The sequence below is a fragment of the Dendropsophus ebraccatus genome, chromosome 4 (genome assembly GCF_027789765.1).
Source record: "Dendropsophus ebraccatus isolate aDenEbr1 chromosome 4, aDenEbr1.pat, whole genome shotgun sequence".
Lineage (NCBI taxonomy): Eukaryota > Metazoa > Chordata > Amphibia > Anura > Hylidae > Dendropsophus > Dendropsophus ebraccatus.
This window is the reverse complement of record NC_091457.1, coordinates 135,286,042-135,303,897: the sequence shown is the minus strand read 5'-3', so window position 1 is coordinate 135,303,897 and position 17,856 is coordinate 135,286,042. Positions and strand designations below refer to the sequence as shown.

Below are 17,856 nucleotides of genomic sequence, written 5' to 3'. Positions count from 1 at the left end.
ACCCCATGAAATTGCAGCGACACTGAAAGACTATTATACTGCTCTTTACCGTTCAGAAGCAGTGGATTGCTCCGAGGGACTTAGGTTTCTAGACAAGTTATCTCTTCCCTCCCTGACTCCAGAGCAGAGGGATGGTCTGAATGCGGATATCACGGAGGAGGAGGTCGCAGCGACCATTAAAGCCCTGCACAATGGCAAGTCCCCAGGCCCAGATGGGTACCCAGGGGAGTTCTATAAAATTCTTACAGCACAGGTATCCCCGTTACTGGCAGAGTATTTCACAGGCATATTACGCACGGGGGTTATCCCGACTGCAGCTAAAGTGGCCCACATCAAAGTCCTCCCGAAGCCGGGGAAGGACCCCTTAGATCCTGGGTCTTATAGACCAATTTCCCTGATTAACCAGGACATAAAGCTTATATCAAAAATTCTAGCAGATAGACTGGCGGACCTGTTACCAGACCTGGTAGGTGATGATCAGGTGGGATTTGTGCGCACCAGGTCAGCGGTGACAAATATTAGGAAGGTAGTTATGGTGCTTGACCGAGTCCAGCATCGACCGCAGCCAGGCGAACGCCCAGCTATTCTCACATTAGACGCTGAGAAGGCTTTTGACAACGTACGCTGGGACTGGCTGGGCTCGGTGCTGGATAGATTTGGCATCACGGGGGCATTCCGCACATTCCTGGGTGGCCTATACTCTGACCTTAAAGCACACATCTCCACCCGGGGCCTCCTATCAGCTCCCAAACAGCTGGAAAAGGGGACGCGGCAGGGCTGCCCCCTGTCGCCTCTCCTTTTTGATTTGGCCATTGAGCCTCTTGCCAGGTACCTCACCCAGTCTTTGAGGGGATTCAGGTGGGTGCCCAGGAGGTCAAGCTCACTATGTTTGCTGATGACCTTTTACTTTTTCTGGGCAACCCTGCAGAGCACCTCTCGGGGATCCTGGACTTTCTGACATATTTTGGCAGTTTCTCTGGCTATAAAATTAATGTAACGAAAAGTGAAATCCTTCCTATTGGCACGACTAGACCGGATTGGCAGGAGCAAGCCCGACGACTCGGTGTGGCGGTTGCCCCCTCCTCCGTGAAATATTTAGGCCTGCATGTTGGTAGGACTACGGACACTTTATATACTATGAATTATATCCCTCTTTTTAAGAAAATAATTGCTGAACTGAAAAAATGGGAGAATTTGCCCTTAACCCTCTCAGGTCGCTGTCATTTAATAAAAATGATTAGTTTCTCCCGCCTGTTGTACCCCCTCCAGACGCTTCCCCTTTTACTTAAACACAAAGACGTCTCTGCCCTGAACAGAGCGTTTACAAGGTTTGTTTGGAAGGGGAAACGCCCTAGGATCGCCCTCACAAAACTAATGCTCTGTAAAGCGGAGGGGGGACTCAACTTCCCGAATATAAGAAGCTATAATCTTGCCTGCCTTCTCCGAAACGTATTAGACTGGATCCATGGCTCCTCCTTTTTTTCTAATACCCTCCTTGAACAATCCTATGCGCAGCCATGGGATGTTAAAGCCCTTCTCCACACATCCTATGCCAAATTACCCCAAGCCATCAAGCATTCTGCCTTGCTGAGGGATACGATTATATCATGGAAGGAGATACGCAAGGCTTTTGGCCTTCCTTCCCTCTTATCTAAAAATATGCCCTTGGCGCGTCACCCGGAGTTCCCCCAGGGACAATCCTTCCCTTGGCTGCGACGGGAGCCACGCCAAGGACCCAGCGTGGCAGGGGACCTTATGGACCGAGAGCGCCATAGGTGGTTGACCCCTGCTGAAATCAGCATCAAATATGGCTTCCCCTCCGCGTGGTCTTTATTTGCGGGACAAGCCTCTAATTTTTTTAAAAAGAGACTAGTAGACCTCTCCAAAGAGGCCAATCTCCATGCCTTGGATGACATTATTGGCACGGAGCCGCACAAAGCGTCCATATCCTCCCTATACAATGCGATTCGAAATGAGACACAGGCCAAAAGACCTGACAAAGCCTCGATCTTTAAGACTTGGGTGAGATGGACACAAGACATAGACATAGCAGATACCATTTTGGCGGGGTGGGCTACTGTCCGGAAATGCATCATTAATGAGAGGTGGAGGGAATCTTTCTTCAAGCTGGCCCATTGTGCCCTCTATGATTTTGACATTCTACCCTCCCCCTCCTTCCCAGACCGAATTGTTGCATGTCCCAAATGTCACTTGCCCCTGTCTAACCTGTGGCATGGCGTATGGAATTGCCCGTCCACAAAGCATTATTGGCAACAGGTAACTGAATATGTATATACGCACTGGAAGATCAGACTCCCCCTCACCCCGCAGGTGCTCCTGTTCCATCAACCCCGCCCCCCTGACGACGGTGATGATCGGTGCTCTACCCCCCAACTGGTTCATGTAGTGCTAGTGGTGGCCTTACGCTGTCTCCTTTTTAACTGGTTATCTCCCTCTCCCCCTGATATACCTATGGTGATAGAGCAGATGAAGACTTTTTTGACTATTGACAGAATCGACACAGAAAGGCACAAAGAGAAGGCTGTTAAAAAGTTCTTCCAGAAATGGAAAACATTCATTATTACACACTATGACCACTCCGCCATTGTTGATTTGGTTAAACCATTTAGATATACGGAATGGTACTGTAAAGCGGATATCGCAGGGTCGCTAGGCCCCTTGCGACTGCCAGATACGTGACTTGTTATAAGGGATTCTCGCTCTTATTTTCATTCTGTCCAACTCAGAAGGTGAATAATGTGCTTTTGTATTACTGTGCGACCGGAAATGTACATACTGTATGTGACTTTATTGTTATTAATATACTTCTGTTTGGAAAATTGAATAAATATATATATATATATATATATATATATATATATATATATATATAAAAAAAAAAAGCAAAGGCATCAAATAAAACAAGAAAACAAAACTAGAAGAGTTACATAACAAGAAGAATTATATAACACACTCGCAAGGTGATGTAAAGGTGCCATGCGTAGAACACTGCATGTCACATATTCCATCTCATATATTTTCTACCAGATTAACTATAGGTCGAGGCTAGGTAAGAGGCACACAGGTGCCTTTATGAAGGGGTTCGATCATCAGAATCGAGTAACGGATCTGTAGAAGGGGTAGAGCAATAGAGACTCAATTTTTCCCAACGCTTCTGCACATCCGATAGGGAGCCCAGTCTGGTTGCCACAGCAGTTTCCGTCACAAAGTTGTAGTCTACGGCATGTATTATCTCTTTTATGGAAGGTAGGTCCTTGCATTTCCATTTCTTAACTATGCAATTCCTAGTGGATGTCAGGACATGAAAAGCAATAGTAGTATCCGATATGTCCCATGTGTCCATGCCCAATCCCAAGAGGGCTAAACCAGGTGTCCAATTAAATGGGGTGTGAAGTATCTGGGTTATCAGGTTATAGATCTGGGTCCATAGTGGTTTAAGGGTTGGGCATTCCCACCAAATATGCAGAAGGTTCCCCATGGAGCTCTGACATCTCCAGCAAATGGGGGAAACTGCTGTGAAAATTCTGGAGAGGCGGAATGGGGGTCATATACCACCTATAAAGCATTTTTCTAGAGGCTTGCAGATGATTAATACATTGTGACACTTTGGTTATAGCGGAGAACACATTAGACCTTTGTTCTGGTGGGTAGGAAACGCCTAATTCAGCTTCCCATTTGGACACATATGAAATGGGAGGAGGGTGAGCTTGGAGGGTTTTATACGCCCTTGACAGACCTTCAGGGTATAAACACACACACCGTATACGCAGCCTATTTACTGCTGCGATACGCAGGAAATACGCAACAAATACGCCGCAGATTAGATCTAAATAACTGAACACAGCATCAAATCTGCTGCGTATTTGCTGCGTATCTGCTGCAAATACGGTGTGTGTGTTTGTACCCTAAGGCTAGGTTCACACTACGTAAGTTTCTGGCTGTAGCGCGCTCCGTGAATAAGCGGCCGGAGATTTACGTAGTTTGCGTACAATGGAAAGTATAGGATCTACGGCTGCACAGTTCACACTATGTAAGAACTTACGCCCGGATCGTATGCGGCGCCGTAAAAAATGAACCAGACCATTGTTTCGGGAATGCTGTAACGTACGCCCGTAGCGTGACATGCGGTCCCGTACGTAGTGGTGATTTCTTCATTTTTACACTTTGATTTGCCGATCCAAAAGGTTCTGTGGGGTGTACGGGGCTAGCCGAAGATATCCAAGTAAAAGACCGCTGTCAGATCGCTTTGTACGCCGCTCAGGCAGCGTACGTAGCTTACGGGCGTAAGTTTGCAGACCGTACGTAGCCGGCCGCAACTTGCGTAAATCCCTGCCGGAGTTTTACACTTATATGTCCGGCCGCAAAAAATATGCGGCCGGACATATACGTAGTGTGAACATAGCCTTAGGGTGTAATGATGGATTGGTATAGTTTCTTTTTATGTTTAAAGAACCCACTAAAGAGTCCAATTTAATGGTATTTGATACCAGATGTTTTATTGACACTTGTCATCTTGACCTTGGTTAGAACCATGCTGCTGATAAATAACAAGCGAGGATCCATATCACTAGTCAACTGCTAAGGTTTTTTGGTGCTGCAGACACTATTTCAGAACTGTACTAGCATAATATGGCTACTATTTACTATAATTTTCTCATAGAAAAAATACATTTAGCCATTGAAGGTGGTGACAGAGTCCAGCTATACAATCAGATCTTGTAAATGTGTAAAGGATTTCCAAACCAGATGTTTTTCCTGTTGGTTGACCTTGGGTCAGGCACATGGACATGGACATTTCTTTCCTTTATTATGTAACACAATAGGCAGCCGTGGTAATAGACTTGTTGACCTTCTTTGGTAGAATGGGCAGCATAAAACATCTTAAATGTCCGGAATAGGTTAGACACGTTACAACATTGCAGCATAGACTTATTGACCTTATTAGATAGTTGACTTTCTATTTGGCGTTGGCCGCTTTATCCAGCCAGGACAATGAGAATAAACAGACATTTTGACCTCATTTCACTTCGGTCCTCTTTATAAGGATTAAAACTCATGACGATTCACATATCCTGTTCATAGCTTTGTCCTTGTCCTGCTCTGTTAGTCAGAAGAGAAGCCGTCTGGTTGTGCAGACATCTGCTGATAACTGAGCCGCTTCTTAGCTAATCTTTATAAACATGAATCTGACCGGTTCACACAGCTGCCACAGGGACATGGTACTGAAGTATTACAGTATATATGCATTGCAAATGACATCAGGTAAATTATTAATGAGACAGAGTGAGGGTGCTGTAATGTGTAAAGATTTGTAGGCGGTGGGTGGACGCAAATGATCACCTATTAGCAAGATCAGCGCTCATTTGCAGTACCTGTACATGGCATGAAGGATCCCTGTATCCTATGTGCAGACATGGGGACTGACAGCACAAATATGTATATGTCCATGTTGTCAGTTTCCAGATCACAAGCATTGTATACTTACCATCCGCGCTGCTTGTGATTCGGCATCCTGCTTTACCGTCACTCCTGTACTGCAATTTTAGGCCCTGCCTCCTCTGACTGTCAATCATTAGTGAGGAGACAGTGACCTGGAGATACAGCAGTGGCTGGTGGATTAGAGAACGGGATGCCGGATCACACAGCAGGTCTGATGGTAAGTATGCACTGCTTGTGATCTGGAAACTGACAGCATGGATATATGGGTTTCTGCTGTCTAATGAATTGTTTAAAGTTATTTTTCTTGACAGGTTCACTTTAATAAAACAATATTCCTTACCCCAGAAAATACATTGTAAAGTCTAGGTCCATGTTTATGTGATTTACATTTTTTTGAAATTACACAGGCTGATAAATAGAGGGAAGTTACTTGAAATTACAGTGAGCATATAAAGGGAACGTTTCACCTAACTTTTACTGATTAGATCTAGATACTAAAAGTTGTTTTATTCTAATCTGTTTTTTTTTTTTTTTTTTTCTGACTGTAATTTTTTTTTATTTCACTTTTTGTACATTGTTATAGGGTGGTCATCTTGCTTGGGATGTTCTTAAAGGAGAAGTCCGGCCAAAATTATTTTTTTATATGTTATTACTTATGAAAAGTTATTTTCTAATGTACATTAATTATGGGAAATGCTCATATACTGCTATTTCCCTTAATTTAGTGTATCAGGAAGTGTTAGAATTCTCTCAGATCCAGTGACGTCACGACGAAAGGTGTAATTGCTATGGAGTGTCCAGCAGGTGGCGCTCTTTATATAGAAGTCAATGAGTACCATTGACTTCTATATATAGTGTGCCCTTGCTGGACACTCCATAGGAATTACAGTGTATGTAATGTAATGTTATGCACTGTACTTTTGGGGACTTTATGAATACATTTATAGAATACTTTGGGGAGCAAGTGTCATGCATGAGCTCTGGGATGTGCTCTGCCGGGTACATTATTACCAGCAAAAAGAAGCGATCTTACAAAGAGCGTGGGAGAAGGGACCACTGGATTTTGAAGGGGCAGAGATCGTACTCCTCCCTGACTTGTCTAGGCGCACCCTGGCTATGCGCCGCATGCTTCGTCCTCTGCTAGACGTTATTCGGGATTCGGGGGCCACCTACAGATGGGGGTACCCCTTCCACCTAATTATCCGCCACTCCGGGACAACCTATCTCCTCCGCACACCAGCGGACCTGCCGGGGGCTCTGCAGCTCCTGGGTCTCTCCTCGCTGACCCTCCCAGACTGGATGGAGCCGGTGCTACCACCTCCGCCGGCTGGTTTGATATCGGGGGGGTCGTTCCCCGTGACAGGAGCCGCGTAGATCCCGCTCCCCATGACGAGGTTCCACCTCCTCTCCGCGCCATCGAGAGCGCCGCTCCCCACCGCATCACCCGACGGAGTCCCGCTAAATGGTGTCAGCCTGACATTGGCAGGTGATGCCCGACAGCCCACCACGTATCACCACTCACTGGATAGTCCTGGATGGCAACAGCATTACAGCCCTGAACTGAACTGTGCAGTACGGCCATGCGGTGATCGACCCAAGTATGACCGCTCCGTTTCATAGGCCCTGGTGGGCGAAGGTACTTATTCTGTTCTGCCCCTTTGCCACTGTCCCTGGAGATATACACTCCCCACCCCTGAGCAGTGCCCTACCGCACTCCTCTCTCCAGGTCCCCCTGCCCTGTCCCCTGGAACCTTGCCTCCCCACTGATTCGATTTTTTTTTTTTTTTCTTCCTTTCCCTTCAATGGACAGACCTGGGCGGCAATGGTAGTGATGCCATGAGCTGAGCAGTAACGCCATACGGGGATCGGTCCCACTGAGACTGTTCAGCTTTGTAGCCCCTGCCGGGCCGAAGTACCTGCTATGCACCGCTCCGGTCCCATTGTCCTTGGAGGGATATGCCCCCCATCCCTGAACTGTGCCTTATCTCACTCCCTTCTCCCTACCCTCCTGCACCCTGGCCTTCCCTTGGGCTCATCCTTCCCTCTCACCCCCTGGCCGCCTCACATGATACCCGGGACGCTTCAGGGGTTCTTTTGGAGCCTGTAGAGATGCGGCCATGGATGATCTGACCAGTGTCTACCATAGGGGTCAGAACTGGGCGCCACTTTCAATCCACTGATGGTCTCCCCTCACCACCTGTCTGTCGCTTGTCGCCCCCCCTCTGGATTTATCTTCCCTATCCCCTATGTGTCCTCCCTCCCTCCACTAGGATCATCTCCCTCCCCTTCCCTCTCCCACTCTTTCCCTCCCCCTCCCATTCATGGTTCCAGATCCCCCCCTCCTTCTCCCTCCCCCCACCCCTTCCTCCCCCATCCTCCCCCATCCTCCCCCCCCGTCCCCTTTGTCCCTCTATCATAACCCATGAATGGTGGACCAGAAGTGTGGGAGGCTTACTTTAACGTATGAGGGTCATGGGGTTAACTGTTTGCCATGTATGTGTGTTAGGGCCACGGCGGCGTCCCGTGCTCCGGACCGCCGCCGCACCCTCTCTCCCGCATCTGCAGCAGCCGGTGTCCATAGGCAGGAACCCGGCGCTGCTGTTGCTTCGGCCCCGGGGGGGGCCTCACCTCACCGCGCTCCTGTCCGTCGCGGTGCCGGCTGGCGTGCGCGGCCCCGCCTCCTAGGGCGCGCACGCGCCGGCTGTCTCAGATTTAAAGGGGCAGTGCGCTCCTAATTGGCCTGTATGTCAATCACTCCCCTATAAGTTCCAGCCCTGCCCCCTTCCAGGTGTTGGAGCCTCTACATGCTTCCCATAGCGTTTGGCCCAGCTCCCTGTTGTTCCTGATTCCTGTCCGCTACCTGGTCCCTAGTCCTTGTTCCTGATTCCTGTCCGCTACCTGATCCCTAGTCCTTGTTCCTGATTCCTGTCCGCTACCTGGTCTCTAGTCCTCGTTCCTGGTTCCTGCTCCTCTGTTACACTATTGCTCCTGTGTTCAGCCTGTCACCTGCGGTTACGCCTACAGACCTCTGCCAGCACCATCTCCTGCCTACTGCTCCTGCCACGCCTCGCCTGCCGTCACTAGCAACCAAGCCAGGGGTAGCAACCTGGGGGTCGCCTGCCGCAGCAAGTCCATCCCGCCTTGCGGCGGGCTCTGGTGAGAACCAGCGGCCCCTTAGACTCCGCTCCCTGTGAGGTTAGTGCCATCGCTAGTGACGGTCCAGTAGATCCACTACTCCAGGCGTTACAGTGTGACATTTGTTCATGTCTTGATAATGTTTTTTCTCCTTGGCTCAATTAACGCAGGTTCTGCTGGTCCGTATACCGAAAAAGGTTTTCCTTCCCTCTGCCTATTTGGTCTCTCTTTCCTCCTTAACACCCTCTGGTGTGTGGAACTGTAGCTCGGGGTCAACGCAGGTTACTGTCTTGGCTCTCGCGGCCCTCTCACAGGTCCTCGGGGTGCTTCCTCCTTTACCTGTCGCTTTTCCCCCCCTCGGGGGCTTCCCCTTTTATGCCACTGTCCTCTCTCTATTTGACATCGGACTCTGGGCCCGGGCTGGGTCCTCGGGCATGCTCTTCCGCGTTTTCCCACAACCCCACACAGGTCCTTGGACGGTGGTCTGTTGGATCCTGACCTCCCTAGTGCTCGGAAGGTTGTCTGCCTTCCATCCCCTTTTCATTCTTCTTTCTTTTCCCTATTCCTTGTCCCCCGACCTTCTCTCCCCCTCATCTCTCCTTCCTCCCCCCCCCACCCCGGTCCATCTTCTTACCTTAGTTATCCAGGTTTGCTCCTCACTGAGTCATGTCGACCGTGCTCTGCCTGTCGATCAATACACAGGGGTTAAATATTACAGAGAAGCGCTCCTCTTTGTTGCGCCTACTGTGGGCAAAACGGGCTTCGGTAGCCCTTATCCAGGTGACCCACTTCCGTGGTGACCAGGTGCAGAGATTGACAGATTACCATTTTCCGGACATTTACCACAGCTGCTCCCCAGACTCTAAAACGAAGGGGGTGTCGATCCTGGTGGCGCGCTCAGTCCCCTGGGAATTTATTGATCAGAGGTCAGACTCTGAGGGACGGTTCCTCTTCGTTAAAGGTAAATTGGCGGGTGCGATATGTACCTTCGGTACGGCTTATCTTCTCAACTCAGGCCAGGTGGCATTCCTGGAACAGTGTCTATCAGAGGTGGAAGACTTCGTGGAAGGTATGACTGTCTTCGGAGGTGACCTCAACATGGCTCTTGACCCTCTTCTTGATTCTTCCTCTGGCCACTCCTCTCTTTCCTTTACCTCTTTGCGGCGGGCGAGACAACTTTTTCACTCTCATCAGCTAATAGACACCTGGCGGCTTCTCCACCCCCGGGACAAAGACTATACCTTCTTTTCTCATCCCCATAACGTGTACTCTCGCATAGACTATACCTTTGTTTCACACGCCCACTTGGACCGGGTGTCTGCGGCCTCTATAGATCCTATTACCTTTTCAGATCACGCAGTGATCTCCCTCTCCCTGGCCTTATCCCCCCCCCCCCCAGCCGGCTGGCGCCTAAACGACACTCTACTGAGGGACCAGGGGGTTCTGGCTGAAGTCCGGGCGGACCTGGCCGCCTATTTCTCCTCCAATACCTCGCCCGACTCGCCTCCACTGATCGTGTGGGAAGCACATAAATGCTTCATTAGAGGTACCCTCATCAAGTTGGCCTCCCGCCTCAAGAAGGAGAGAGCGGCAAGTATCCGGTCACTGATCGCACAGATTGCGAACCTTGAAAAGCAGCACAAGAGGTCCCTCGCCCTTGCTGCGGGCGCAGAGCTGGCGGCCTTGCGCGGCAAGCTAAGAGAGCTCACTTTCGCCACGGCTAAAGCCTCCTTAGCGCGGTGCCGCCGTCATTATTTCGAGTTCGGCAATAAGCCGGGCAAGACCCTAGCTCGGGCCCTGCGTCAACAGAGAGCGCGCTCTTTTATTCCCCACATTTCCTCCCCCTCTGGCACAAAACTCTCTCCTCCCAAATAGCAGACTCCTTTCGGGACTATTATGTCTCTCTCTATGGCCTCTCCCCGACCCAGGGGGCCCCCGACTCTTCACCTCCCCATCGGGACATAAGTGCATACCTAGAGGACTCCGGCCTCCCGGCACTGTCTGAGGAGGAGGCAGCGGCTCTTGAATCTCCCATCACAGCCGAGGAATGGGACTGGGCACTTAAGACGTCACCCTCAGGCAAAGCCCTGGGCCCGGATGGGCTCACGCTGCCCTACTACAAAACTTTCGCCCCTCTCCTACGGGACCATTTTCTATCGGCCTTCAATTCTGTGTCCTCTGGCTCCTCCCTCCCTGTCGACACCCTCCGTGCCCATATTTCCGTTATCCCCAAGGAAGGCAAGGACCCTTCATATTGCCAAAATTACCGACCTATCTCCCTCCTTAACCTAGACCTTAAATTCTTCTCTAAAATTCTGGCTGCACGGCTCACTCCCCTGTTGCAAGACATTATCCATCCCGATCAGGTGGGTTTCATGCCCATGAGGGAAGCCCGCGATAATACCACTAGAGCCATAAACATAATCCATAAGACTCGCTCCTCAGGCCCCCCTGCCATGCTCCTTTCTACGGACGCGGAGAAGGCCTTTGATCGTGTCAGGTGGCCCTTCCTGTTCGCCAGACTCAGACGTATCGGCCTTGGCCCTCACATGCTGAGGTGGATTGGCTCTCTGTACTCCCACCCCTTGGCCCAGGTATCGGCCTTCTCTCCGCCGCCTTCCCAATCTCTAACGGAAAACGGCAGGGCTGCCCCCTCTCCCCCCTCATTTTCATCTTGACACTGGAGCCCTTTCTTAGGCGAGTGAGACTGAACCCGGACATCACAGGAGTTCGGGTGGGGCCAGTGGAACACAGAACGGCAGCCTATGCGGATGATCTTCTTTTCTTTCTTACTCAACCCTCTCTTTCTCTTCCTAATCTTCTGAGGGAACTCTCCCGCTATCAGGTTCTTTCCAACTACAAAATTAATTTGCAGAAATCGGAGGCGCTTAACGTGTCCCTGCCCGTGGCAGTGACCTCCTCTCTAGAAGCGTCTTTTCCCTTCCGGTGGTACCGCACTTCCCTCAAGTACATGGGGGTCCAGCTTACGCCCTCGGTTCCGGAGTTGTATAAGCTTAATTTCCCTCCTCTGCTTCAGACGATAGAGAAGGACCTCTTACGGTGGCATAAGGGTACCTTCTCATGGTTTGGCCGCTGTGCCATCTTCAAAATGAATGTCCTGCCCCGCTCCTGTACCATTTTCAAGCCCTACCGATAGCGGTGCCGGATCTTTTTTCCGACGTTTGACGTCACTCCTCATTAAATTTATATGGGCACATAAACAGCTGCGCCTGGCAAAAACTGTCCTGTACCGCCCCAAATCCCGAGGAGGCCTTGGTCTCCCCAATATCTACCAGTACTACGTGGCGGCTCACCTGTCCAGAGTACTGGACTGGCACCGTCACTCTTCTACAAAACTCTGGGTGGACTTGGAGAATGACCTGGCTCTTCTGCCTCTGCGGGCCGCGCCTTGGCTGCCAGACTCGGCCCGACGAGCGAATTCCCACCCCACTATTGCCTCGACGCTCCGAGTCTGCCATAAACATCTGTCCACCGGCTTCCTGGCCCCACATCCCTCTCCTATGTTTCCAATCCTGGGCAATCCGTCCTTCCTCCCGGGGATGGAGGACCCTGGCTTCCGCGCCTGGTTCCGGGCGGACTGCTTCCGTGCTCGCTCCTTCCTCAGGGGGGCAGCATGGCCCTTGTTGTCAGACCTTAATGCCCTGACGGACCCCGCCCCCCTGGGGTTCTGGAGGTCTCTGCAGCTCCATCATTTCCTTCGCTCCCTCCCCAGGCCTTCCTGTTTCGCCCGTGTTCCTACCCAGTTTGAGTCTCTCTGCCTAAACGCTGGCCCGCTCCGCCATTCTCTATCTGTTATCTACGCCATGTTGGGCTTCCCTCCGGATCAGCCCCCTCCCCCTTTCCTCGCGGCATGGGAGGAGGACCTGAATACTTCTTTCTCTGTGACACAAACAGACAGGGTGTTCACATGCACACATTCCTCCTTGATATCCTCCCGCATCCAGGAGGCAGGTTACAAACTCCTCTCCAGGTGGTATCGGGTTCCCACCCATCTCCACCGGATCTTTCCGGAGGTATCCCCTCTGTGTTGGAGGAATTGCGGTGAGGAAGGCTCCCTGCTGCATGTGTTTTGGTCCTGCCCCAAGCTGACCCCATTCTGGCAAGAAGTGTGGCGTATTACCTCCACCTTCACGGATCGCTCTCTTCCTTTCTCTCCTGCCCTCTTTCTCTTGCATGTATCTGACATTCCTCTTAAGGGTTACCGTTCCTCAGTCCTTCGACACTTGATCAATGCAGCGCGGGCCTGTATTCCCGCCATGTGGCGACAAGCAGACCCCCCTAGTCTGGCTATGTGGTTCCGGAAAGTGGAAGATATTAAACGTATGGAGGACCTTACGGCACAGCTTCAAGACCGGAATTTACCGTTTTATCAAACATGGTTCTACTGGGACCAATACATTGAGTCCCCTGAATAAGGCTCTGCTGGTTCAGTGTGGAGCTTACTATCCCTCGCTCTCTCTCTCCCCCCCACCCTCCCCGGTCCCTCCCCATTGCTTATAGCCCTCCTTTTCTCCTCTTCCTCTCTCCTTTCTTCTCCCCCTTCAGTTTCCCTTTAGCCTTTTGCCCTTTACCTCTCTTGGTTGAGCGTCAGCTCATGTCCTACCCTATGACGTGTGACACTGCTTAATTGAGCCATGGTTTGTTTTTGTTGGCCCAAGGTGGTTGTTGGGCGACTTTGCTATTCCTTCTCTGCTGTCTGTTACTTCATTACGCGCCCTGCGTGACGCTAGCGGCCTTTGCTTTGGTTGGTAAGCTTTGTTATGTTTGGACCTTTCTTTTTGTCGAAAATGGAAAATTTGAATAAAATTGAGAATTAAAAAAAAATAAAATAAGATGACACCCCCTGTCAGGGGTTCGCCTTATACGCCGGAAAATGTTTACCCCTGGGGTTAGGCAGGGGTTAACTGCAGCTAAATTAAAAAAAAATAAAAAAAAATAACTCACCTAGAGCCTGTTCCCAGCCTCCGCATGCCTCCGGTACCGTTCCCGGTGCAGGCAGTGTGACGTACACTACCTGTGCCGGAGATGGAGATCGCCAAACCTCTCCCTACCAACCAAGCGTCTCATTAGAGAGGGATAATGAGAGGCACCACAAGTTGCAGAAGTCTCTCTCATTTTCCCGAAGCTCTCCCGGCAGCCCACCGTCTCCGAGCCTCTCCAATGAGACGCTCGGCTGCTAGGGAGAGGTTCGGCGATCTCCATCTCCGGCGTAGGTAGTGTATGTCACACTGGTACCGGAGGCACGCGGAGGCCGGGAACGGGCCCTAGGTGAGTTAAATGTTTTTTTTTATAATGGGGGTGACCATACCCGGCGTATAAGACGACCCCTGACCGGGGTTAAAGAGTCGTCTTATATGCCGGAAAATACGGTATTTCTAATATTTATTTATTTAGGGCAGGCATGGGGAACCTTCAGCCCTCCAGCTGTTGCAAAATTACAATTCCTTCGCTTTGGCTGTCTGGGCATGATGGGAATTGTAGTTTTGCAACAGCTGGAGGGCCGAAGGTTCCCCATGTCTGATTTAGGGTATGTGCACACTGAGGAATAGGTGAGGAATTGAAGAGGAAAGTTTCCTGCTTGAAATTCCTCACCTATTCAGCTTAGGCAGAATTAGAGCAGAATTTGTGCAGAATTTAAGCCCCATTGACTTCTATAGGATTTCTCTAGCGGAATCCTTACAAAAAATGGACAGGCCCGTTCTTCGGACGGAACGCGGATCAGCAACGGAATTTCCGCCATGTGCACAAATGCGAGAAAAGCCTATTCAAAGCTATGAGAAAGTAGACTTGTGATATTTTACGTGCGGAATTTTGAGCAGATTCCGCCTGCATTTTGGCTCGGAATCCGCTGGAAATTCCCCGACTTTTCGCTCAGTGTGCATTTACCCTTATGGTGGATAAAGAGTTAAGCTTTCTTGACACACCTTTATGTAAAGTTTAAACCTTTAGACTTTACCCCCTTGTTCCTTTCAATACGCTGCAACATGGCAGAAAATTTCTGCTACCCGGCCATAGCTCTCATCTACTTTGCCGTGTTGTCCTGGGAAAGCGGTGATAGCAGGTTACAGCTAGGGGTTGCTGCCTCTTTTAATGTCGTCTGCCTTTTTGTTGTGGTACAGCCAGTCTGCCTGATGGTAGGTGGAATCCAGGGAGTGCTAATATATGTAACAATGGCGATGATATCCTACGCTTCACTGCCTAGAAAAGAAAAGAAGACCAGACCCGATAAAGCCAAGAAAGACAAACGTCAATTGAAGGAAAGCAAACGTAAAGAAGTCAAGAAGGAGTAAGAAGTGTGCATGTGTTTGTATAGAGGTGCGTTTAACCCTGGAGATTTTTCATTGACCATCTCCATACCCCATCCTCAGGGCAAGACGCTGCCCCTTCTGTATGTTATCTTACTCTATCAGTATATTCATAACAAGTACAACAGAACAGCATTTTCACAGAGTAGTTGAGATCATTGCAGTGATATCATTGGCTGGAGCCTCTTCTGGTCCCACCCACTTGGAAAGCTCAGTGTATGTTCTGACATACTCTGTGCTGCTGTTAGGGTGGCCAAATGTCTCCACTGATTCTATTGCATTTAGCATGTAGACCTGCATTAACATCTTTAATACAACAATAATTCCAATATACAGGGAAAAAACTAAGTAAATCGCATGTGCAAAAAAGTATACCCTGCAAATAGTCAATACCAATATGACAAGGAAAACTCAAGAGACTACCAAAATATACCACATACACTAATTGAGCACAACTTCCTTAATGCAAAACAATTCCTTTATTATTTAAAAAATTAATAAAATAGAAATGTCAAAAACATAAAGAATGAGGGAAAAGGTGATGACAGTACAACAATCCAGGGAAGACACAATATGAATGACACAGACAATGAGTAAAGAAATATTACATATATAAAGGGCACAGGTTCAATCAATAGTACAAATAGCAGGATCCCAAGAAAAAACCTCTCAAAAATCCATAAGTGCATTAGTGCATGTGAGGCTAGCCGCCTAAACACAATTGGGACCTGTAAACGTTACACTCCTATGATTGCCACCAGCCCAAAAAGACATACAAATATTAGTCAAGTCTTACCCATATTGCTGCTTCCCTGGCACACCCCGACGCGCGTTTCGCAGATGACCACTTGATAAAGTGGTCATCTGCGAAACGCGCGTCGGGGTGTGCCAGGGAAGCAGCAATATGGGTAAGACTTGACTAATATTTGTATGTCTTTTTGGGCTGGTGGCAATCATAGGAGTGTAACGTTTACAGGTCCCAATTGTGTTTAGGCGGCTAGCCTCACATGCACTAATGCACTTATGGATTTTTGAGAGGTTTTTTCTTGGGATCCTGCTATTTGTACTATTGATTGAACCTGTGCCCTTTATATATGTAATATTTCTTTACTCATTGTCTGTGTCATTCATATTGTGTCTTCCCTGGATTGTTGTACTGTCATCACCTTTTCCCTCATTCTTTATGTTTTTGACATTTCTATTTTATTAATTTTTTTAAATAATAAAGGATTTTTTTTGCATTAAGGAAGTTGTGCTCAATTAGTGTATGTGGTATATTCTGCATTAACATCTGTATTATTCTAAAATGATCTATTGAAAAGCGCTTCCAATGCTCCACTTGCAAGCTCACACTTAAAATCGAGCGTTACTAATACTACCAAACTTTTTAAGACATATGTATGGTAGAAACAGCTAATGCAGCTGCTACAGGGCCCAGGAGTAGTGGAGCCCAAGGTTGGCTCATAGGATGCTATACAATAAATGAGCTTCTTGAGGCTGTGTTCATACATGGCAAAACAGCGACCGTTCTGTGACACGGCTGAGATTTTCAACCCAGCTGATACTGCAGTATTGGCCGAGTGAACATCACTTTACGTGAATTTGAATGCAGGCACATTCGAGTGCCAATTAGCCATAACTCACAATGTAAAGGACGTCCAGGAGCCGTACTTAAATTGGGTGCACAATCTATTCTGTGCAGCTGCTGTATACTGAATAGCGGCCACAGAAAATTGACATGCACAGAACACAGAGGGGGAGATTTATCAAAGGGTGTAAAATTTAGACTGGTGCAAACTGCCCACAGCAACCAATCACTGCTCAGCTTCCAGCTCTGGTGAAAGAAAAGAAGAGCTGTGATTGGTTGCTGAGGCAAGTTTGCACCAGTCTAAATTTTACACCCTTTGATAAATCTCCCCCAGAGTGTATACACTGTGGCCGCTGTTCTATACACACAAGTATGATTTAACACTGCTATTAAACAGCGTCACAACGGCCATTGTTTATTCTAAAAATACAATGTGTGAACGTAGCGTTAGGACGAATTTATAGTTGTAATTATTTTTATTATTTTTTATTTCTAATAGGTTAAATGGAAATCCTCAGTACTCTATGTTCTTCAGATCAACATTGTCTTTATGGGAACAGTGAAGATGTTATGCAGGTCTCTGTCATCATCAATACATGAGATCTGATCAGTATCCACCACTAACCGTGAACAAAAACACATTCATATCCATGGACTGTATACACCTGTACAAGTCCTAGATGCCCTAAATGAACAGACATGAGCATGACGGACATAAGTTTATTAATTGCTCTCCTGAAACCAATGATAAGACTGACCCTTCTTGTGAATAGTTGAAAATAGATGATAAATATATATATGTGTGTGTGTGTGATACATTTTTTTCTTTCAGCAAATACCCAAACTTTTTAAATAGAATTTTTTACCCACGCTTGTTTCGAGTAATTTGTATTGAACACTATAGCCAAACTTTTTCTATAACTGACAGAACCCCTTTCGCTTTGTCAGTGATCAGCTTATTACTTCGGATCTGCCAGTTACTGACACCCAGTGCAAACAGCCAATATTATTCAGGAGAAACCAGGAGCCAGAAAGTTATATAGATTTGTAATTTAATTCTATTAAAAAAGTTCAAGTGCTCTAGTACTTATCAGCTGCTGTATGTCCTACAGGAAGTTGTGTATTCTTTCCAGTCTGACACAGTGCTGTCTACTGCCCCCTCTGTCCAGAGCAGTAGAACATCCCCATAGTAAACCTCTCCTGCTCTAGAGCATTCCTGTCACAGACAGAGGTGGGGGTAGAGAGCACTGTATCAGACTGGAAAGAATACACCACTTCCTGCAGGACATACAGCAGCTGATAAGTACCAGGGCTCCCCAGTGCAAATGGACAACGATCCATTTAAGA

General features: G+C 48.4%; 1 long non-coding RNA gene across 1 annotated transcript; it reads left to right on the top strand.

Annotated features, from left to right (window-relative positions):
- Positions 1-14,588: 14,588 nt before the first annotated feature.
- On the top strand, positions 14,589-17,379 carry LOC138789949 (uncharacterized). Its single transcript, XR_011362819.1, has 2 exons — positions 14,589-14,931; positions 17,009-17,379. It is a non-coding gene; the product is annotated as an uncharacterized lncRNA (long non-coding RNA).
- The last annotated feature ends 477 nt before the right edge of the window (positions 17,380-17,856 follow it).